The sequence below is a fragment of the Phyllostomus hastatus genome, unplaced genomic scaffold (genome assembly GCF_019186645.2).
Source record: "Phyllostomus hastatus isolate PE091 unplaced genomic scaffold, TTU_PhHast_1.1 phas_contig_86, whole genome shotgun sequence".
In the NCBI taxonomy this organism is placed as follows: Eukaryota; Metazoa; Chordata; class Mammalia; order Chiroptera; family Phyllostomidae; genus Phyllostomus; species Phyllostomus hastatus.
In genome coordinates this window covers 52,196,101-52,220,824 of record NW_025333977.1, presented here as the reverse complement: position 1 = coordinate 52,220,824, position 24,724 = coordinate 52,196,101, and the positions used below count along the sequence as shown (strand labels likewise).

Sequence of the window (24,724 nt, the reverse complement as noted above, 5' to 3'; positions counted from 1 at the left end):
AGATATATCTCTTCTAAGTTATCAACATAAAAACATAATGTGTAAAGCCGCTGTTGGCTGCGATCAGAGTCAGTCAGACTGGGCTGCTACTCTGCTAACCTCCCACCTGGGTGTGACCCAGGGTGACCTGACCCTGAGACTCTCTCTGCAGCTTTGTTTTGGAGAACTGTTTCAAGCCAGAGTCAGTGGGCTAGGAAAGCATGGAGGCCTGATACAAAATTTAATTTTGTTAAATCTTAACATTTTAATATGTAGGAAGCCATGCTGAATTATATGTCTTTCTTAGTGAACTTATGAGGCAATGCCTTCTTACCATCTGAATTTTTAAAAGCCTTGGTCTACTGAAGACAGATGTCAAATTGTGTGGCTTTTATGATGATTGACCAAAAATAAATGACATAAAGTCTGACACAGAGGTGGGAAGGTCAAAGGCAATGGAAGAGTAAGCATGAAAGCTGTGGGGCCTGGAGAGTAAGAAAACAAAATGAACATTTGCTCATTAACTTGTACTTCACAAGCACCATGCTCAGCTCTTTACACACTCAAGCTGTTGAGTCTTTATGGCAGCCCTTATAATACGCATACAGGCATCATTGCCGCATACAACTAGATAGACCAGACATACTCACTGACACATCAAAGGCCTAGCAGAGTTGTGAACAAAAAAGCTAATGTTCTGTTTGGAAGTCTTGGTTTGTAATCACCAAAAAACTCTAGCTACCTTAGGAAAAACAAACCAAAAATAAACTTACGTACATAGGTAAATGATAGGCTGGGTCACAGAATTAGAGAAACTGAAGATGCAAATTTAGAAAGTCAGGAACCAGCCCTGACTGATGGATCTCAGTGGTTTGAGTGCTGGCCTTAAACCAAAGGGTCACTGGTTCCCCAGTCAGGTCACATGTCTGGGTTACAGGCCAGGTCCTCAGTGCAGGGAGCATGGGAGGCAACCACACACTGATGTTTCTCTCCCTCTCTTTCTCCCTCCCTTCCCCTCTCTCTAAAAATAAATAAATAAATATTTTTTAAAAAGCCAGGAACCAGGCATCTCCAGTGTTTAGGTAGCAGGTACCCTCCAACAGAGAGGAATCAATTTGACAAAAGTCACACAGTGGAAAATCTAGGATAAGAACTCCCATCACAATCTTAACTTTAGCATTTGATATAAACTGAATTGTGTTTTACTTGTTGAAATTGTTGTGTAGGATTGATAGGCAAACCAAGGCAGGGAGGAGGAGGGGGACATGTCTCACCCACTAAGTCAGCAGCCCTGAGCCTGGTCTGATAATATTGTCAGGTGTTCCAACATCACAAGAAACTCCATGATAGCACTGGAGGAGGGGAGCCCTTGAAATTCTATGTATGGTTTCCACTATCTGAGAAAGAAAGCCTTTGAAACTATGTATTCATCCCAAGGTCTAGAAGGGGGAAGAGGAGGGAGTCCACAGCACCCAAAGAAAAAGCTCATAAAATAATTTTAGCTAATTGTCTACCTCTGCTCACTATTTTAAGAGGAGGTCCTTAGTGCTTACAGAGAGAGCCCATAAATAGCTTGGGGTAACTAGCTCAACTTTAATTAACTGCCTCCTGTCACATATCTGTTTTACAAAAAGATGACCAAATGTAGTTTGGAGCAAGATGAGAATTCAGGTTAATAACCCTCCACATATACCTGAGTTTGGGTAGTCACATCCTCCCTGGGGACAGCTGGCCACCAATCAACATGTAACTCCTTCCCTTCATCCCTCCAATGATATAAGTCCTCAGGACAAAGGACCTGAGGCTCTTGTCACCCTTGCTCTTGTGGCCCTGGCTTTTTGCCTCCCCACCCAAGCCTGTGCCTTTTACCCTCACCTTCACTAGACCTGTTCTCTTCTATGAGAATTACCACTAATAAACTCTGTACGCCAATAGACTTGCTGATCTGTAATTCTTTACTGCATCAGCAAGAAAAACTGACTTTCTCCTGCAACAAAATTCTAACCACTCTGCCCTGCCCCATACATCAGAATGTGAGTGTTTGAAGATAAAACCTTTAATGAAGTGACTGGGTTTAAATGAGGTCAGTCTTGGGTGGGCTCAAATCCAATCCAGCTGGTGTCCTTCTAGAAAGACCTTTAGACAAACAGAGAAACCAGGATGAGTGTGCACAGAGAAAAGTCCACGTGAGGACACAGCAAGAAAGCTGTCTGAGAGCCAAGAAGAGAGGCCTCAGCATAACTCGAACCTACCAACATGTTGATCTTGGACTTCTAGCTTCCAGAACTGTGAGAAAATAAATTTATGTTGTTGAAGCCAGTCTGTAATATTTTATTATACATCATTCTTTCCATAACATCATCTCTTTAATTAATGAATCTCATTTAAAAATAGTTTTGTGAGTCCAATATTCTGCACAAATACATTTACCTATAGGTATCCGTTAAAACTTATTAATGTTTACTGGGGGTTGGTGCAGCATAGTGAATAGGGGTGGAGGCTGTGGGCATGAAAAGCACAAGTCTCAGCTCTGCCACTTATTAGCTGTTGTCTTTGGTGAAATTGCTGAACCATTTTCTGCCTCATTCCTCATTTGCAAATGGGATAATAATTGTATCCAAATCATAAAGTTGTACAGATTACTCCATAGAAAGCAGTTCATGCATGGCTGGCCTAGGCTGCATATTCTACGGATATCATTCAGGGCCAGTGAAAAGGTGCTTGGAAAATTCATCCAGGATGCAGTCAGTCCGATCAGGCCATGTTCCTCTGCCACAGTTGGCATGTTTGCTTAGAGATTCCTACATGAGACTCTCCAAAATTCTAAGAGCATTTACCCTTCCTTATCCTCTTTCTCTTTCTTCTTTAAATTTGTCATTGTCTTTCTCTTTGTGTGAATGAGGAGGAAGTGGCCATTTAATTTCCTGTCTACATTTTATCCCAACCAAAAGTGATTCTTTTGGCTTCAACTCACAATTTATTCATAAAATATCATTATCTGAGGATCTTCTGAAACTAGCAGGTAAAGCTTCTGAAGCACTTGGATGTCTGACTTCATGTACAGAGGCAGGGTGGTAAACAAAGCGATAAGGAAATGTTTGATTTTATTGCCATGCATTTATAGCCTGTCCTATAAATCATTATATTTTTTTTGCATTTTGATACAATACTATTAAACACAGTAACTGGTATGACACATCTTAAACATTTTTTTTTAGTTCAAGCTTTATCTTCATTGCAATCCATATCTTTCAAAGCGCGGGTTTAATTTAAATGACAACAATCCTGTAGACATTGTGACGTCATGCCCTATGGGCTAAACAGGTAGTGTTCACCTGAAAGGTACAATGGTAGATGCATTTTTCTTTGTCCTTTCAGCAAGCTGAATAAAAAATGTATTTCCCACAAACCTATTCAACTAGAGACTTGATGAACACATTTTTCATGGTATTGTTATCGTGACAGCAAAGGCTCTTAGAGCGATTTAGCATAATCAATGAGGAGACGGATTGTTCAGATGTGCCAGCTCTTTTTCACCTACAAGAAATTCAACACCCACATGTATATGACTTTATAGGATGCATTTTTAGTACATACTACATGTAAGTTTTAAGATTTATTACATGAAAAAATCTATTCTTGTGCATATGTTTCTAGTTCATGTACTGCATAAGTTAACATGTTCTCTATATAATCTAAATCCTGTAAAAAGCAATGCTTTTCGTGTGACAGGGAGACTCTCCTTGGCGTACTATTTTCAGCTTCTAGTTTTCATGTATTTCAAAGATTGGCTATGATTTTCCAAAGTTTATTTCCTTGGGTCTATGATATTTGTTAAGGATTCTGCTTTAACATACCTCATAGTGATGCAAATGTTTTTAGGTGTCACTCACTCATTATGCTCTGGTAGCACAAATGCCAGAGAACTGAATTAACAGGTAAGGCCTGAGGCACTTCCTAGATGTACTTGAACAGGCTAATGTACAAAAGCCAGCACAGTAGTGACAGCTTAACAGTGACAAAGGAATCAAATCTATCATTTCCTTCCCAAGGTCTGTTTGCCAAGTGCTTGGCCAGGACTTACAGACAGTCTCCTTTACAGACAAAGACTTTACAGAATTTGACTGAGATTGAGTGACTGCTCTAATGTTAAGCTGCCAGTTAGTTATAGACAATTCATGTTTAGAGGTCACAATCCCACTTTGAAATTCTTTGCTAATTTTACCAAATGATTCCAGTTTCTAGGGCAGAGAGCATGTTACCATCTTATAGAAACTGCACAATTTAAATGTGTCAAATACTTAAATGAATGAATAGGTGAAAATATTTTTTATTAATTAGTTTTCTAAACCATCTCTAGATAACTATTTAACTTGGTACACGCTTAAGCAAACCCTTGTTATTTTACTTCACTCTTAGTAGTTCAGTGTAAAAATTCTTTATGAATTTGGTTGATTGGCAAACAGTTACTATTTCTCAACTGTAACAACTTTACACACACACACACACACACACACACAAATAGAAAGATGGACGTATAGCACATCATCTCCTAGTAATTAGAGTTACTAATTTTCTCCCTCTTGGTAGACTAGGGAGGTAGGATGACTTACAAGCTGTTGTAGTCCATGTGGACTGCTCTATCAAAAGTACCATAAACTAGCCCTGGATGGCTCAGTGGATTGAGCGCAGGCTGCGAACCAAAGTGTCGCAGGTTCGATTCCCAGTCAGGGTACATGCCTGGGTTGCAGGCCATGACCCCCAGCAACTGCACATTGATGTTTCTCTCTCTTTCTCCCTCCTTTCCCTCTCTAAAAATAAATAAATAAAATCTTTTAAAAAAGTACCATAAACTGGGTTGCATATAAACAACAAATATGTGTTTCTCAGAATTTGGGGGGCTGGATATGTAGATCATGGAGTATGGAGATTCAGTGTCTGGTGAGGACCCCCTTCCTGCATGGCCCTATTTTTGTTGTAACATAACAATGCTAAAGGGTGGAGGGGGCTCTCTAGGGTCTCTTTTCTAGCAGAACTAATCCCATTCATGATGCTCTACCCACATGACCTAAGTACCTTCCAAATGTCCCATCTCTTAATACCATCACATTGGGCATTAGATTTCAACATGTGAGTATTGGTGTCACGAACTGGTTGGTTTTGAACCTGGCAAATGTGACTCAGCTCTGTATGGAAAACCTGCAGAAGTGATGTGCTGTGGGCAGAAGCCAGACCCTCAAAACAAGTTTTCCTGTGGGAATCAGGCCTAGAAAATGCATACAGACTGTTCTCACTCTTGCTAAAACTCCCTCACCCTGGTCTGAAACAGTAAATGTATATCATTTATCTTCAAGGCAGTTTCCAAAGCCTGTATGAATTTTCCCAAGGACAGAGCTAATCAGCTCACCACCTTTCCTTTCTGCATTTGTTATTTTCATTTCCTTGATTGTACTTAAAATGTAGACAACAATATTCTATGTAATAAATAATAAATCATTCTTTGATATAAAACCTGAAAAAAAAACAATAAAAGCCTGTCTAGGCAAGGATCGGTGCGCTCTCCTCTTGAGAGTGTAGTTGAGGCACTCAAAGGTGCTCTCCCCTTGAGAGAGTAGCTATGCTGTCCATCCCTTTTTCTCCACATGATTGCTGTAGCCTGTGCATTGTTTTCATCTTCAGTCACAACAGGTAGACTCGGCAGGCCAGAGTCTGCCACATTTTGGGGGACCACAAATATTCATTCCATGGCACCAACTGAGAAGCCAGGCTTAACAATAATTGGGTTTTTCCCAATGCTGCATGGCCAGCAGGGAATAGAAGAGGCACCTGACACCCTGACCATTCCCCCAATCCATGCACAGGAGTCTTTCCTTATTTTTACTTTGCACACTCTTTGCAGACATCCTCCTGATATCGGAAGGATCCAGAGTTGTTATCTTGTCTTATGTTAATACTGAAAGATTATTTCCTACTTTTCTAGTGCTGACATTCAGACCTTGGATAACATCCCTTTGGATCCATGATCCACCACCTCCTGCACTAAATCCCTGTGGCCTGTGCCCTTGGGGCTCAGACTACTTGCTCCCCCGACCCCACTCCTCATGAGATGGAGAATGGGAACTCTGTTGCTCTTGTCGTAGCAATAGAATCTTTACCAGAGGCTTGTGCATTTTAATGCTAACAAAATGTAACAAAATTGTTTTCCCTAAAATTTGTGGTTTGTTTCCATCCTAAACTGAGCATTGTTATATAAAATACTGTTTCACTACTTGGATTCTGAAAGATATTCATCTTAATAATTAATATTATTCCATTGAACAGAATTGAAATTAGATGTAATTTGATATATTATTTCCTTCAATAATAATGAAATAAATGTATTATAGCATATATTTTTCTTAATTATATTTGTAATTTTATCTTACTTTCCAGTAATTCTGGAAACAAAAAATAATTTAGATATTAAAGTCAGAAAAGAAGCACTAACTCTTTTCTGAACAATGCAGTAAATTTATTTCTCATATTCCATCTCTTTTTCTCCTTCTTTCTGGATTGTAGTTTATTAATTTAAATTCAGTTAATTAAATTTAGATATCTGTTTAAGAGAAATGTGTTCTAGATTTATCACTTTCACATTTGCCTTTCCTCTCCATCACTTGATGTAGGAGATAACTAAATATAAATTTTAGGTTAAGGTTTTAGGATTAACATGGTTTAAGAGTTCTGTAATAGAGGCAGATTTAGCCACAGATAATATAATTTTGCTCAGTTTATCTGGGATTTTAAATATCTATATATATATATTTAAGATATCTACCTTATATCTAAAGAAGTCATTTTAAAGCAGAACTTCAAGGTGCTAAAGGAAGTGAAGGATACAATGAGAAGTCAGCTAAAGGAAGAGGAAGTGGCAAACACAACTGCCCAGCTGCATGCAGGACATTGGTGCCAACTGATTGTGTCAGAAAAAGTTAGAGAACGTGGGAAAAACACAAAAAGGTAGGGAGACACAATAAGTATCGTGGCAACACCAACTTCCAGAATTTTCAGATCAGGCCAGTGATCTGTTTGGAAGAAAACACTGGATAATTTTTCTTGACGGTACATTTGCATAGTTACCAGCATTCTATTTTTATTTAGATTAGATTATTGTTCAGTCTGTTGGTATTATATTTATTCTGAGAAGCTGTATCTAATCACATTCTACCAAAGACTGAAAAGAAAATCAGCTGTGCATAATAAAAAAAATGTTACTATATTCAGGTGACTATAGAGAAAAATAATATATGGATTTTGGGTGGACTTTTCCTCACCATTTATTCCATCCAGGTGACTTTTTGGAATCATCTATGTTATGGGTCACAAGCAGACACTCTATTTACTGAGAACTAGTTAGTCTCTCATAGTTCCAGATCTTTTCCAAAAGTGTGATGTTGGTTTCAAGGGGCTTTCGGATGAGAGATGTATAATCAATGCAAGTACATCACCAATTCTGTAAAAGTCACTCTGCATTGTGTCAGGTCTGTACAAGGTCTGTAAAAGGTCTGTAAAAAAGGCTTCTTCTACTGAAACTCATTATGTTGAATCATTATTAACTGTATTTCAAAAACTCCTAAAAAAGACATTGCACTGCTTTTTTTTATTTGTAAAGGGAATCCTATAAATTACATGTTAGAAAACTAAAAGGAAAATAATAATTAAAAAACTCCAAATATTAGACCTTTCTAGAAATAATCACTTTAAGTAGCATTTCACATTTGTTTAAATATTTTAAAAACCTTAGACAAAATACAATAAATTTTAGATCAAGCAAAATATTTTCTTTTCCAAGAGGCATAAAATAACACAGTTGGTAAAATCTTTTTTTCTTGAAAACTGAATTGGAAAAAATGAATGTTTTCCTCTAAATAATTGACAAGGACTAACTAGGAACCAAAAAAGAACAACAGCTATCCCTAGTGAATAAAAGGATTATATATCAAGGAGAAGTAGTACATTTATTCCATTTGGACTCATTTAACGTTTGGAAATTATTTTAGGTTGAGTGCTAAAACCAAAAGCTTTGTTTCTTCTAACTTACATTAACTCACATAATGTGTAGTACACTTTCAAATTTTGTGCCCCAAAAGACTTCAAACAACCACTGTCATAATATATTCAAAGTAACTAGTTTATAGTCATCAATCATTCCTGCCACTTTATGGTGTCTATTTGTGTTTCTAGACTTAGTTTTAGGATTATAGCCAAAATTCACACACATCGGAAAAGAATATTAAACAGGGAAAAAATATCCCTTAAACCACACAAGGACTAATTCCATGTTCAGAGACACCATGTGGTACAATCCCACCACAGAAATAATTAATATAGGCAAACAAGTGAGCATCCCCTGAGATGTGCTTCATTTATATACTGAACTCCTATTACAGTTTACTTCCCTTCCAAATACAGTCATCCAGTGTTTATACCTTAAAATTTTTTCTTATCAAGTTTTGAAAAATCAAATAAAATAATCCTTCAAGGAAATTGAAGCTTAGAAAATGTAAATTTTATTAGTTATGCTGAAGGATTCTTAGCTATGTATTAGCAGTTTGAGGGATTAGAGACTTATTTCATCTTCTTCTAAATGTGAACTGCTGGGATATGACAGTTGATGTGAGAAATTCCTTAGAAGCTGTCATTTGCATACCGAAGCCAGTTGCTTTTATAATGAACAATATGCATGTCTGGGGACATGGCTAATCAGTTATCTTTAACCCTTACATCATGAATATGTGGGACAATCTTGCTCTCTCCGGAACTGTTATATGCAATCCACTTAGATTTGCTCTTTGAGGTGAACTACAAAGCTCAAATGATGATTTCATACTTCAGTGGCTGACACTTAAATGCTAAGGGTTAGGTTACGCAGTAGTGAGGCTCAGTAAAAACCCTATAAGTAGTCAGTTAATTGAAAAGAGGAATGCAAACTAATGATGAAGAAAGTAACAACCAAATTGTGCTTACTTATCTATTTCTCAAGTTGAAAAAGAGAACCCTTACCCACTGATAAAATGGACAAGTTTTAGGAAATACACAAACTACCTCTAGAAGTTGAGACCTTTTGCTCTTTGAAATAGAGGCATATGCCCCTTTAAAGTCAAAATGAAAGTAAAGAGAATGCACTATTCCCTAAGCTGCATGATGGGTATATGTGTTGGTTATTTAAAAATTATTATTTAAACTAAATGTGCTATGTAGTTTTGCCACTCGACCTAGAAAAAGTATTAGACTTGTTTGATCACTTCCTCTATAAAACACTTTCTTCTTTCTCCTGGCTCCTTGGTATTTTGTTCCTCCTTCGTTGTTCATCACACTTATTTTCCTAATTCAGAACTCATCTCCCACACTCTGCTCAGTCTCTACCCGAACTCTCTAGGTGGTCTCACCAGGCTTTGATGCTAGCTTTTCTCTTTATTCTAGAGAGGCACCGTTTGTATCTCTAGCTCATATCTCTCCCCAGTACTCTGGATTTTTATATCCAACTTTCTGTTCACATCTTCACTTGTATATCTAAGTGGGTGTATACAATTTAAAACGTGTAATATTAACTCTTGATCTCTCTCAAAAATACTCTTATGGTAGTGTTCAATAAATGGGGGCCCCTACCATTTTAGTTGTTCAGAACAGAAACTTTGGAATTATCTCTTTCTTTTATTTTGTTCCCTGATTTAGGATCAAGCTAAGTTGGCTATATCTGAAAATACATACTGATTCGAAGTACAACTCATTGTCTCCACAATGTCTACACAAACTATTGCAATACTCTAACTTTGCCCTGGATCATTTTACTGGATCGCTTACCTGCCTTGACCTTTGTCTTTCCCCCTCTGCCTTTGCAAAATATTAAAGGCAAATGGATCCCTCCAAAGAATCATATTTTTTTCTTTTGTGCTCAAAACCCTCCAGTTGCTTCCTATCTCACTCTGAGAAGCAGAGGTGTCCAGTCTGTGGCCCACAGGCTGCATGCAGCCCAGGATGGCTATGAATGCAGCCCAACACAAAATTGTAAATTTACTTAAGACACTATGAGTTGTTTTTTGTTGTTGTTGTTGTTATTTTCATTAGTGTTTGTGTAGTTAATGTGTGGCCCAAGACAACTCTTCTTCCAGTATGGGCCAGAGATGACAAAAGGTTGGACACTCCTGAACCAAAATTGTTATACTGGTTTACAAAGTCCTGAATTATATGATCCCCTTCCTTTCCACCACAGCATTGGTTCCTGCTAACATTTCCTTTATCTATTCTTTTCCAATAAAAAAAAGTTACTTGCTGCTTTTCAAACATGTCAAGGGTATTGATGGCTCAGAGCCTTTGCTCTTCCAGGAATGCCTTTTCGTCCTATATCTATCCCACAGCTCCCTCCCTTCACCTCTTCAGCTTCTGCTCAAATGTCACTTCATCACTGAGTCTTCCCTAACCACCTTATTGAAAATGTCTTCTCTGTCTCTCTGCCTTTTACATACTTTACACTTACTTTTTCTCCATTGCATTTAATACCATCTGACTCAATGCATTTTCCTTGATTATTGTTTATTTCTCATTTCCTACCCTCAAGGTTTGCTCCATGAGAAGAGGGTGTTCTAGCTGTGCTTAATGCTATAACTCAGATGCCTAGTGGAGAATCTCATATAATACCTTACCAAGCTCTCAAATGAGTGCATTTTGTATATTTTAGATGTACATTTCACAATACAGATTTCAAAAAAGGAAGGCAACAGAAAAAATAAAGTATAAAACAAAGAAAGCAGTGGTTTCTATACACAAGATGATTTAATAAATTTATTGTATCTTTTAGTAAATATCAAATTCCATTACATAATGGGGAGTTTAATTAAAATTAGTGCTTTACAGCCAGCTACTTTGCTATCATATGGATAAAGTAGGATATCCAAAATTAATAGATGAAGTTGTATAGTTTTACTAAAAAAGAGATGAGGCAAGTAGATGGATTAAGTTGACTTCATTAAATAGATTATGATGAGAGAAAATAAATATAAATTTGTGATTAGAATATATACCATTAGAAATTATTTAGTATTGCATTGGCAAACTTGAAAAATATTCCACTTTGTACTGTTTACTATTTATTTATATTGGTGGTTGGACTGTGGAACAGGTATTTCTTTTAAATATATTTTCCAGACATTATAGTTTTATACAAAAGAATTTTCATGGACATCTTTGGTGCTTTGTCAGTAGTCAGCATTTTTTAATTCCCTGTCAATTATTGGGAAATTTTCAACTTTATGAGTCAAGATAGAAGGCAGAATCTGTCCAAAGACACCTTGAGGGCAGTCACTTGAACTAGTGCCACCAACCGGATTTGAGCACATACTGCATTTTTCAGAGTATAAGACACTCCCCCCAAAAAATTTGGGAGGAAAGGAGGGGTGTGTGTTATAGTCTGAATGCAGCTGACCTGGCTCTCTCTGTGTGTGGAGGGTGGTGCTGAAGCCGGGTCACAGGTTATTAAATATTTTACCACATTTTTTGCTTCAAAATTTTTTCTCTATTTTCATCCTCTAAAACCTAGGTGTATCTTATAGTCCTAAAAATACAGTATATCTGACCTAGAGGGAGCACGCTGAGGAACTGAGCACCTCCTGCCAGGTGCTATTATTAGCCCAAGAGTAAATTAATAAATGAATGTTAAATGTAGCCATCCTTATGTCTTGTATTGCTTATTATAGTTTATATCTTGTACACTCAAAACTTACAGTTTCATGTAATGGTTGAAATGATTAGATTTGCAACTCTTTCTTGTATAATTACATCCATAGTATTTCTCAGGTGAGAAAACAATCATTCTTTTCTTTAATGGAGAAAACCTACATCTTATGATTTATTATAAAAGCAACAGCCCATTAAGAGTCCTGAGTGTGTAGGCACTCAGTAGATAATTGACTAATAAAGTGTGTTATAATATACTTTATAAGTGTACTCATTAGAAATTAAGGAGAGGCCCCACCACATGGAAAGGGCAAGAATTTCAGAGTCATCCACCCTACTAAATAACCTTCAAAGTTTTCTTAACTGCCCTTTGCTTTACTCTCCCCTTTAGTAATATGGAGATAATGATGCCTATTTTTGAGGACTGGTATTATGAAATCAAAAATCATTTGAAAGCACTTGGCACCTCATAATTTTTCAAGTCCAATGGTAACTAGTGCTTATAATAATGCAGATTTCAAACACACCTATGTCCTGGAGGTACAGACATAATCTTGTTTGTGTGAGGGTGCAGTGTTTGTCAGATATAATTACCTGCAAAAACCCTGTATTTTGCTGTGTATAATGCACACTTTCTTTGCCCAAATTTTTGAGGGAAAAATAAGGATGCCCATTATACATGGGTATAATGATTACACACCATGGGTATAAAAATAGGTATAATAATCCCATGCATAATGTGTCTAAAAATGTGGGTGTGCATTATACATGGCAAAATATGGTGCTCTAGAGTATAGATTGGACAAAATGTGTCAGGCAGCTGTGAATCCTTATGTGATGCCAAAATTGTTGGTGTACATTGGACCTAAATGTTTCTGTTTGTATTAGGACATAAACCATGTAACAGAATGCAAATTATTTAACAGCAATTTAGTCATGATTTTCAGAGTAATAATATCTATTTCCACCAAGGTTACTCTAATTAGAACCAATGAGACTCATTAAAGCTCAAAACTCATTTGGTGCACCAATGCTGTAGCAGACAAAATTAAAATTGGGCGCATTGGTGAGCTAGCTCTTCGGTTCTTACTTAATTTCAAGTAAGATGCCTCTGCAGTGTTTCCTTAGCAATTTGCATCACTTGATATAATCAAATGTGTGTATAAAAATGTTCTAATCAATGTGCATATTGAAAAAGTATTTAAGTCCCAATTTTTATTATTGTTTCAAGTGTAGAGGATCATGACAGGAAAAGTTATAACTCTATTTTATGCTTGAAGGATTTCAGATAGTACATGAGTTCATGCTTCACTGATTTTTCAGTAGAGTGAACAGTACCAGAGGACTGAGGGAGAGGGGAGATTTCAGGGATCTGTGAAGCGTGCAGTAGTGCGCAGTGGGGATGAACTGAGGACAGGCTCTCCTCATCACAGAAGCCTGTCAGAGGGTGTCAGGGCTCACTCAGCACCTGACTGGGCTTCAGTGGTAGGGTTTTGTTTACTGACAGGTGCCTGGAATACATGTAGCCTCCCAGCCCTGTATTTTGGGAATAAAAACCATATCATAAGCTAGGTCATGAAGTATATATAGAAGCTTGACAGGTGGACAAGATAAAAAGAGATTCTAGGCAAAGCAACAATGTACATACAGTTCTTAGAGGTTTGAAAGAGAATGACTCATTTTGGGAACTGTTAGTGGTCAATGGTTGGAACCCAGATGACATTAAGGAAATATGGTGGGGAATAAAAGTGAAAGGATAGATTTGAGCCAGATAATAAAGGAAGATTCTTTATTAAGAATCTTAATAAAGCTTAGTTTGCTCTCAAGGAAGAACTATCTGGCTCCTTGAGTTATTAAATATGTATGGATAATGTGATGGGTGATGGGGGATAGGACTGTTGATAGATCTCACCTAAGGATCTCTCTTTCCTCTATGGAGAAGGATGCAAGTTCATAGAATAAAGGGAATAGTTAGTGTAGGCTCCTAAGGAGGGTAATGCTATCTCTTTCTGAGGAGCTGAATGAGTGGAATAATAAAGAAGAAAGAGAGAGGAATTAAACCAGAAACAAAAAAGCCTATGTGGAATACATAGTCAATGATGGTGTCAACTGGCATGTTTGCATGATTAATCAATAGGCAGGCATTTCAGCAAAATAAACATTTTTGTTTGGCACTTTAGTACATATTACTGACAAACTGGAGTGATTTCTTTATATACATTCTGACATTAAAAAATAATTTCAAAAGATAGAATTCTAATATTTTTACTTTAAAATCCCTTTAATTAAAATTAGTAACAGTAACAAATAATTATACAGCATATTTTTCCCCCCAGGCACTATTGGTTTAAATGTTTTATAAATATTAACTCATTTAAACCTCACAGCAACTCATGTAAAGTGGTTACTATTTTATTTTCACTTTCCAGATGAAGATCTCAGAGAGGTTAATAATTTGTCCAAAGTTTCATACTTAGTTAGTGGTGCAGTTACAATTTGAGCTCAGGCAATTCTATACATTAGTTCTTAACCATTAGCTTGTGCTTAATAAAATATGTAATAGGATAAAAAAATGTCCATAGTTACTTGGAACCACCTGGGCTAGATACTGCTCTTGGTTCTACCATGCTCTTATTATGTAGTGCCTGCAAGAATTTGGGTAAAACTAATTTTAGCATGAAATGCAAAGTGGAATGCAACTGTGCACTGAATGTTCAGTTTCATGAGGTCTCATCAGAATGGAGGGAATTTATATCTTCTGAGAGGAGGGGCACTTACATATACATAGCAGTGCTTATTTACATACAATAGATGCACAATGCAGTATAAGTAAAGCAATCAAATGACATGTTATAAAACCTCTAACATATATAAACACATAGAAATTAAATTAAAAGGATCAGCCTTTTTTTTTTCTTGTCTAACAGATAAACCAAAACAGATGTGTGTGTGTGGGGGGGGTGGGTGGAGGTTGTGGAAGACTCCCTCCTGGCACATGAGCACTTTCATGTGTCTTCCTTTCTCACCAGCAACCATTTAAAAGTTAGAGTTTCAACAAATCCACCTGAAAACACAGGTGATTTTATCATTCTTATTCCTATACAATATTTCCAATGTTAGGGATTTTTATGTACATATCTAAAATTAAAAACAACAATGAAAACATTTAGATTTAGCATTGGCTTCTTAGCACATAGGTACCACACCACCAGTTAAGATAGAGAGTGACTATTTTATTTTTATTGTTAGTACATATCTAGGATCAGTACTTAGTCATCCTCTATGTATAAAATAGTATTTGAACCAGTCTTGAAATTTTGGTATTTTTAAGCTAGTTAAAAAGCTATACATTTTGCCACTGGTCATTCGTATACAAATATTTGTAAATATGTATATATAAAATATATTTTATGTTATAACTTTGTATCCATTGATTGCTGAGTCATTTGAAATAGGTAAATATTAAACAAATAAAGTTAGTTTTAGATATATGATGCACTTTATCATCTTTGCTCTCACTTTTGTATTTTTATACTGAAGTGGAAGCTGAAAAACAGTCAGTCATGTCAATGTGGCAACTACAAACCCCTAGACAGTGGTTAGATGAGAGTTACACCCTCAAACATACTTTTTTTGCTTTACAGTAAACCTTTTATTTACAAAGGGTTTTCATTATCCATAGAAAATGCAAATGATGCAAGTTGAACTCATTCAAGATTAATTTTTATTTGAGAAGTACAAAACTTGTTGCTCTTTTTTTTTCACAGGCAAATATCCACAGCATACATTAATGTTTCATGAGAATAAACAACAGATTAAAGGAATCCTTATGGAGAAATGACATTTAGTCATATCATATACAAATAACCTTGACATTTGTTGGGACAAAGAAACATCACTCTGACATTACCCTTTGCTAAGATTTTAAAATAAAACATTGGTTGTTCTTTCTTTTGTTTCATTTAGATGAGTTCAGTCAGCATCATTTAAAAATCCCCCTACATACTGATTACAATTTTATGCACAAAAGTACTTCAATGTTCAATTTCCTTAACTGAAAATGTCTTATATTTTCAGGCCTTTAACTGAAAATCGCTGATAATTATTTTTATTATTATTTAATTTGTATGAGTTTTGCCTTGGTTGAAGTAAGATAAAATTCCTTTGCTTCATTATTACTTCCATCTGAATTGGAAAAAAAAATAATTGTTTTCTCTCAGAGTAAATAAACACTGAGGGTTCAAAGTGATGGGAGGTGTCAATCATCACATTTGAGTTCACCTTAGCTGAATGATTAAAAAATTTTCAGTTATATTACCCAGGAGGGCTGTGATGTTATGAATCTATTCTCCTCAGTAGGTTTTGCAGTTGAAACTCCTGTCTAATGGTGTGTGCTAATACATAATGATAATGTCCTTCACTGAGTTTCTCTCTAATGGTGTGTGTTACTTTATAATGATAATATGCTAGAGGGAGACAATGTTGTTAATATCCCTACTCTGTTGAGAAGAATATACTCCAAATATCACAGTGCTCATGAATGACCTCAACTAGTGGCTCTCTCAAACTGGAAAACAAAGTGAGTAAAATGATGAAGAAATATAAAGCTAATATCTTTTTTTTTAAATTTACCGCATGGGAAGAGAAATCATGCCATGGCATTTCATTAGGATACACACTAGTTTGAAGGACTAGAGGCAGATCTTTTCTTCTACTGTCTTTTAACATATATGCTTTGTCTCCAAGTGGCCCTTGAAAATGATTCCCCTTCACTGAAACAGATGTTAAGGGAATCACCATGTTGAATTACCCCTGTGGGTGAACATGCTTTAGTTCTTATTGCAGATTCTCCCACTACTCTATTCAACTAATATAGCAGCATAGTAAAAGCATAAACAGACATACGCTATTATATGCCAAAGTTTTCAGAAATTAATTTACATTGGAAGAGTCATATAATGAGAACATCCATATCTTTACTTCTTATTAAGGTCTATCAATTTAATTACAATGTAATGTGAGTGCCAGGGCCTAATATGTGAGAAGGAATGCTCTCCTATTTTAAAAGAACATCCAAGTGAGAAAGCAAAACACATATTTTATTCTCATTGGAGCATTATGTCATAGGTCTCATCAGGTAAGTATGAAGAATCAGATACTAAAATACTAAAGGTTGTCAAAAATGTTAATAGCCATATATATTTAATAGGGTAAGGAGAGATGAAGAGATGAGGTAATTTTGTATATAAATCTATCCAAGTTCTTATGCTCTGACTTTTCCAGTTTTAATTCTTTTGTGTTTAAATGTGCCACAACACTTAATTAATAAAACAGTGTTTGTGAAAATTCCTATAAACATTTAAGCTTTATTATAAAAATTAATAATAGTAAAAATAATAGCAACAGTAGCAACTGCTATCTATTGAGCATTAAAAATGTGTCAAGAATAGAGTAGTTCTTTTACATTTATTATCTCATTGAATTCTTTAAAATTATTTTAAAATATCCTGTGATATAGATACTATTCTTATTTCAAAAGTTAATATCATACCCAAGTTCAAATGGATAGTAAATGAAATAGCTTATCCTGCCTATCTCTGGGTTGTGACTCCTAATTATGAATGGAGACAAGGTAAAATCATCCCTTCAGTAAATTTTGTAAGTTGCCTTTGAAGTTCATTTTGCCATACTTCTTGGAAGTTAAGTGGTCTGTAGATTTGTCAGTCTTGACTCATACACCAAGTTCACAGTCAGTGTCTTGAAATATAAGGGCTGAATAAATAACAGAAGTTCTCTAGCTTCCTTGACTAGTCCAGGTAGTGTCTATCTTCCATTGGCAATGTCTATTAATTACTGCATGAAAAATAAAGGAAGAATGAATGCATTTTATGAAATATACTGAACTCTGTTTTAATTACATTGTAGCAACAACATCAATAAAACCAATCCATAGAAAAACACAAAACCTAAATATATATAATCCTCACAAAGGTTCAGGCAGAGGTCTTTGTCTAGATTATGATATTAACTAAAATAATAAGTTTTAAATGAAAAATAAACTTTAATGGAGGGCATCCCCATTGGTGACAAATTGCAAGTAAAAAATCCTTAGATGCTATGCAATACAGGATTAATTTGGCAGGCTTGGAGTGTTGAAACCCTGCAGATTTCATGAAAGGATGGGTCCCTGGTAGACTCTGGCTGACAAGAAAATCTCTAAGCCCTTGGAACATTCTGGCTGATAAGAGTGTCTTTGTATACATGGAGTTTGGGGCTGTACCACATAGCTTATGCAAACAATGTGATTTACAGTGAATGCTTGTCTTTCTTTTCTTTTTTTAGTTTTTTTTGTTTGTTTGCTTGTTTTTTCACCTGATACCTTGGGTTACACTGTACTGATTAGGCTCCAGGAGTTGGATGGAGGCTGGAGATTGAGTAGCTAAGGTCCGTAACACATGAGATCCATGCCTGCAAGACTGACTCCCATGAAAATCCTAGACTCAAGGCCCAGGGGAGCTTCCCTAGTTGGCAATGCTTTATGAATGTCTTAATATGTTCTTGCTCCGAGAATTAAGCACTGTTCCTGAATCTGCAGTGTGAGAGAACTGGAGCCTCCGGATTCCTCTCTATGTGCCTTCTGTCTCTGCTGATTTTAAGTTGTATCGTTTAACTGTAATTGTAAGTAAATAGTTTTTCTGAGTTCTGTGAGTCCTTCTACAAAATTGTCAAAACATAAGATGGTCCTGGGCACCCAGAAAATTCTGATAATAAATCACAGAAATCATGAGTGAAGAACTTCAGATCATGGGCAAATGGCTCCTGATAAAGCAAGTTCAACCAAACTGAACCATCAGAAGGCAGAAATTAAGAGCTGACCCTCAACTCTTTCAATCCCTGAGTTTTTATAGCTTCTAAACTTGCTCAGCTTTGGAGATTTCCCAAGTTCCAGGTATTGAGTATGATTGCAAAGTGAATACAGAGAAAGAAGAAAGTTCTATTAGGGGAAAAGTAGTGAGACTGCGAATTAGTATTGTGTTTACAAAAAAAATAGAGCACCAATTTCTAATCCCTTTTGAAAAGTTAATTTATAAAAGACATCAGCTATACTTTATATACATTGACATATAGATATAATTTATGTACATTTGTATATGGAAAGTATGGTATATGAAGTATCTATATGGAATAGCATATTCTAAGAGAGCAATTTGGTTTTAAAGCACCTGGAGTCTAGCCTATGCTCAGTGACTTCTTACCTTTAAATTTGGGTGATAAAAATGGTCTGGACTGTTTAGGACTCAGGAGGATTGATCATAGTTCCAACTCTGCTCTTGTTGGTTTTGTAAATTGATTAATTCATTTACATTCTGACCATCTGGCTTCTCATCCAAAAATTGGGATACTAAATACCATACTATATTACAAGGCTCAAAACTGATGCTTTATGTAAACCAGTCTCCACAGTGCAATGCAAAATGAAAATATACAGAATTATTGTTTTTAATTAATAAAGTAAAAACATTTGGTTTATTTACTTAGGCACATTATTGTGAGACCATGAGGTGTGGAGACACTAAAAAGGTTCAAGTGTGCATCCACACTTACTGACGAGTCTTGCTAAATCCTACCTACTCCAGAAAATCTGTTTTGATCCCTGCCCACCTCTCTACATAATCTCACCCAGCATTTGTTAACACTTTTCTTGTGACAATTATCTTACTCAGCTTTTCAATATTGTCACTTGTGTTCCCGGATATAAACTCCTTGAGAAGAAAGGCTATCTTGCTAATCCCCTTAGCATCTAGAATTACATGTTTAGAAGGCATGCTCAGAAAACTGTTTGTTAAATGGAGCAGTTACTAGTATTAAACAATTTGATATCACTGTCCAAGTGAGACCAATAAATTAAATGTGCATTTGTGACATTAGAACAGGAATTCTCAATCTTGGCTTTCTGTTTACAATTGCTTAGGGGTTTTAAAAACATAACAACATCAAGTAAAACAACTCAACTAATTTAAAAAAGAAAAAACACTTCAGACCATTTGACTCAGAATCTCCAGAAATAAGAAACAGAGCACCTGCATTTAAAAAATAAAAAAGAAATAAATCTCCTAGTAGATTGTAATATGTGGGCAGAACAAAGAGCCATTAATCTAGAGTCAAAATTTTAGTTTAATTCCCTATCGATTAACATTTTTAATACCTAAATAGATTTTCCTTAAATGTATAAAAATTCAGCTGAATTATGGTCATAATCTTTTTGACAAATAGAAATTGTTTTTGAAAAATAACAGGTCTGGTGGTAAGGAGCTGAGGAAGCAAGCTTTCTTTAACATTTAGCAGTAAGTGAAGTATGATAGTTTCTAACTATGTCACCCGATTTGTTTCAAATTATTTATGCACAGACATAAACAAGCCATTATTTAGTACAGTTAATAACCCATGACAAGTTTCCTTAAAATAAATGGGTTCTCGAAATTCAATTTTATTTATTAGCCAATTTGAATTTTTTTCCTAGGCATTTATCCATCAAACATGGCACTGTTATTGCACATGCATTATGCAGCATGTCAAATTAAACCATTGTTGATAAAACAAACATTAGTTATTGAAATGATCCAAATGCCAGCTTGAAATGCTGTGTTGTAAGTAATAAATATGCCAAACTTGCAGTGTAGAAAGAGAAGCAAACGTGATAATTTGATTTCTATAACTGTATTTCATAAAAATTAAACTATATATGTATATATATCACAAAGGACAATGGTTTCATCTTCTATTTAATGCTAGGAATATGGCAGTGGCACAAGTAACATAATGGTAATGAGTATTACTAGTGATAATAACAAGTTCTCTTATTTTGTTTCTTTATCTAAAATTGCATGTGTTAACATCTTTAATCAAGTGAAAAGACCTTTCCAGGGCTCAATTTGATATCATTTTTAAGGCACATATTTTCTAGGACAAGAGGAATGGCCCGGGATACTGAGATTTAGGTCTATTATCAAGAGAGGGACCAAAATCCAATATTTTTGATCATTTATGAAGTAAGAAATTATTCATTATATGTAAACTTATTAAATTCATGTTGATAAGCTTATTCAAGGCTCTAAAATTGACCTTGACTCTGCCTTCTAATGAGAAGTATTTGTTGAGGTGACTTTAAGACCACTGTTTATGACAACCTGTCCAGGTCTTAATACAAGATAAACTAAATTTAGTATTAGAGAGGTGGCCAGAATTCTCACAAATTATTCTATATACTTAGTATTTACAATACATCCCTACATCTGCCCCCTTCACACTATCCCCTTGTGGAACTTTCCATGAAAGAACTTTGAAGGGTACTCTACAGAATGCAACAAACCAATGATATCCTCATATTTTTTCAAAAAATTCCAATTTATATATTTTGGAAAGAGTCATGACTCCCATTGTATAATGTAAGTGCAGAAAGTGAAATTTAAGATATTAGTTTTATTTTTCTCACAACTTTTATAAGCATAATTCTTAATCAATGTATATCCTTTAAAGAGATACATTTTTATTAATAGAGAGTTCCAGCCAAGATGGAGGCGGAGGTAAAAATGCTTTTTTTCTTGCACAACCAAAAGAAGCACATTTTAAAACAACTGAAAAACAATAAACAACTAGAACTGCCAGAAAATCAAACTTCATGGAAGTCCAATAACTAAGGAGTTAAAGAAACATTCATCCAGACTGGCAGGATGGGCAGAGATAGACAGCCAAACAGTGAGGACCTGCAGTGCATTGAAGGACTGCACAGGCACCACTAGGCTAGCTGACAAGGAAAATAAAGACGCAAAACTTCTAGCTGTGAAATCCTGGATGGTTACAAAGGTGCAAGAAACTCTCAGCCTCACAGGAAAGTTCATTGGGAAGTGGGGTTAGAGGTGAGTGAGCGAGCGGCATTGTTTTCTCTCTAACCCCTCCCTGACAGACAGTGCCAGAACACAGGGGAGAGGGTTGCCCTACCCTGGAGAATACCTAAGACCCCACCCACTTAAAACATAATTGGTGCACTGAGACAAAGAAATATGGCCCAAATGAAAGAACAGATCAAAACTCCAGAAAAGAACCAGGCATTGCAGGTTCGATTCCCAGTCAGGGCACTTGCCTGGGTTGCAGGCCATGGCCCCCAGCAACCACACATTGATGTCTCTCTCTCTCCCTTCCCTTTCTAAAAATAAATAAATAAAATCTTAAAAAAACTCCAGAAAAGAGCTAAGCGATGAGGAGATAGACAACCTCTCTGATGCACAGTTCAAAACACTGGTAATCAAGATGCTCACAGAATTGATTGAGCTCAGTCTCAAAGTAGAGAAAGAAGTGAAAACTATGAAAAGTGAAATAAAGGAAAATATATATAGGGAACCAACAGTGAAGAGAAGGAAACAAAAACTCAAATCAAAGATTTGGAACAGAAGGAAAAAATAAACATGCAACTGAAACAGAATGAAGAAACAAGAATTCAAAAAAATGAAGAGAGGCTTAGGAAGATCTGGGACAACTTTAAATGCCTCAACCTCCAAATCAAAGGGCTTCCAGAAGGAGAAGAGGGAGAGCAAAAAATTGAAAACTTATGTGAACAAATAATGAAGGAAAACTTCCCCAATCTGGTGAAGGAAATAGACTTCCAGGAAGTCTGGGAAGCTCAGAGAGTCCCAAAGAAATTGAACCCAAGGAGGAATACACCAAGGCACATCATAATTACATTACCCAAGATTAAAGGTAAGGAGAGAATCTTAAAAGCAGCAAGAGTAAAGGAAGAGTTACCTACAGAGGACAAAGGAGTTCCCAGAATACTATCAGCTGGTTTCTTAAAAGAAATCTTGCAGGCAAGAAAGGGCTGGAAAGAAGTATTTGAAGTCATGAAAGGCAAGGACCTACATTCAAGATTACTCTGCAGCAAAGCTATCATTTAGAATGGAAGGGCAGATAAAGTGCTTCCCAGATAAGGTCAAGTTAAAGGAGTTCATCATTACCAAGCCCTTATTATATGAAATGTTAAAGGGACTTATCTAAATTGAATAAGATAAAAAATTATGAACAGTAAAATGACAACAAACTCACAACTATCAACAACTGAACCTAATAAACAAAAAATAAGCAAACAACTAGAACAGGAACAGAATCACTGAAATGGAGACCACATTGAGGGTTATCAGTGGTGAGGGGGTAGGGAAGAATGAGGGGGAGGTACAGGGAATAAGAAGCAAAATTGGTAGGCACAAAATAGACAGGGGTGGGTACAGACTATTATAGGAAATAGAGGAGCCAAAGAACTCACACAAACAACCCATGTACATGAACTAAGCAGGGGGGGATGCAAGAGGGTGGTGGGTATAGGGTGGAGGGTGGATAAAAGGGAGAAAAAATTGGGACTTAAATAGCATAATCAATAAAATATAATTAAAATTTATTTATAACTGATATGATTAGGCACTTCATCTATTTTTTCCTCCCTATCTCTCTTGCTACAAATGCATATCATGCTCCTACTGCGAGACAGACAAAGATCTGGGCATAGGAGATAGTGAACATCACAGACTTGGTTTCTGTCCTTAGGAAGATTGTTCTGGCATTATTAAAATAGACACTTAAACAGGTATCTACAATTAAAAGAATATTTATAACAAATTTGTAACTATAGGAGGAAGAGATTGCTATAGATGCACATTCTAAAAGTACTTAGTACAGATAGGGATCAGGACTGACTTCCTAGAGAGAGCAATCTTTAACCCAAGATAATCAGAATAAGTAATATGTCACCATGCAAACCACTCTGGGGTGGATATGAGAGAGAGAGAGAGAGAGGGAAGAAACTGGAACTTTAGACACACATGAAAGTATTTGCAGAGAACTGAAACAAAGAGAAAGTGTGCCATGTTCCAGGAATTAAAATATCATTCTTTTTTATGCTTGGGATCTGTAGCAGGGGGTCTCTAACTTGGCACTATTAACAGTTTGGGCTGGATAATCTTCGTTGAGGGCATGGGGGTTGTCAATCCTGTGCATTAAAGGATGTTTAGCAGCATCCCTGATCTCTATTTGCTATATATGCCTGTGCACCCTCAAACACAAGTTGTGACAAACCAAAATGACTCTATGCATTTTCCCCTAGGAGACAAAATCACCCCAACTGACAACCTCGTCTACAGGTGAGGGGCTTGAGAGTGGGATACGATGAGGTTGCAGAGATGAGCAAAGGTGACTCTTCCAGCATACCTTATTGCCATTCTGTCCTTCTATATTCAGTCTGAAGCTTTTTAACAAGACGTAATTTTCCACAATCTTCTATCTCCCTCCTTGTTCAAGGTGTGGGAAGTTTGAAAGAATGGTATGAGACTCCAAAAAGACTAACCATTATTGTCCAAGTCAAAGAGGGCTGAGAAGGGAAGGTGCTAATGCTAGTTTTATATGTTGAGTTAGTTAAGGTCCTTATGGCAGAGTGATAATAGATTAAAAAGCACACAAATTGGATTATGGAAGACATTTGATCTCATATTAAGAGGTTTAAAGTTTATACAGAAGTTTTAGAACTTTACAGAGAATTTGTAAACAAGGATTTTCTCCTCAAAGAGAATCACTCTGACAGCTCTATGGATTGTAAGGAATTTGGTGGAACAGGAACTAGCTGGAAGCAAGAAAACCAATTAGCATAATAGGCTTATAATCCCAATGAGAAATGTTTAGGTTGGGAGCTGAGTATTCTTATGTAGACGGAATGAGATTTAAAACATTTTTAATAGATAGCATCAGTATTTGTTCATCACAAATGTTTTATATGTGAGGACAAGGGAGGTGTCAAGAAAAATTCCAACCTTACCTGGTGATTAGTGGTGTCATCCCCCAGTTCTGAGAAAAAACTTCTATAAATGTTTAAAGCTCCAGAAATTTTCTATAATAGGGTAGACAGAAGTTGAGGTAACAGATTATCCAATCATGTGCTGCATGAGACAAAGTGTGAATCATAGAGAAATACTTTGTGGGTCATGCCTTTTTTGAA

At 36.1% G+C, this 24,724-nt stretch overlaps 1 protein-coding gene across 12 annotated transcripts in view; it reads right to left on the bottom strand.

Moving 5' to 3' along the window:
- ROBO2 (roundabout guidance receptor 2) overlaps positions 1 to 24,724 on the bottom strand; it is a 1,629,349-nt gene that overhangs the window by 978,315 nt on the left and 626,310 nt on the right. The window lies entirely within an intron of this gene.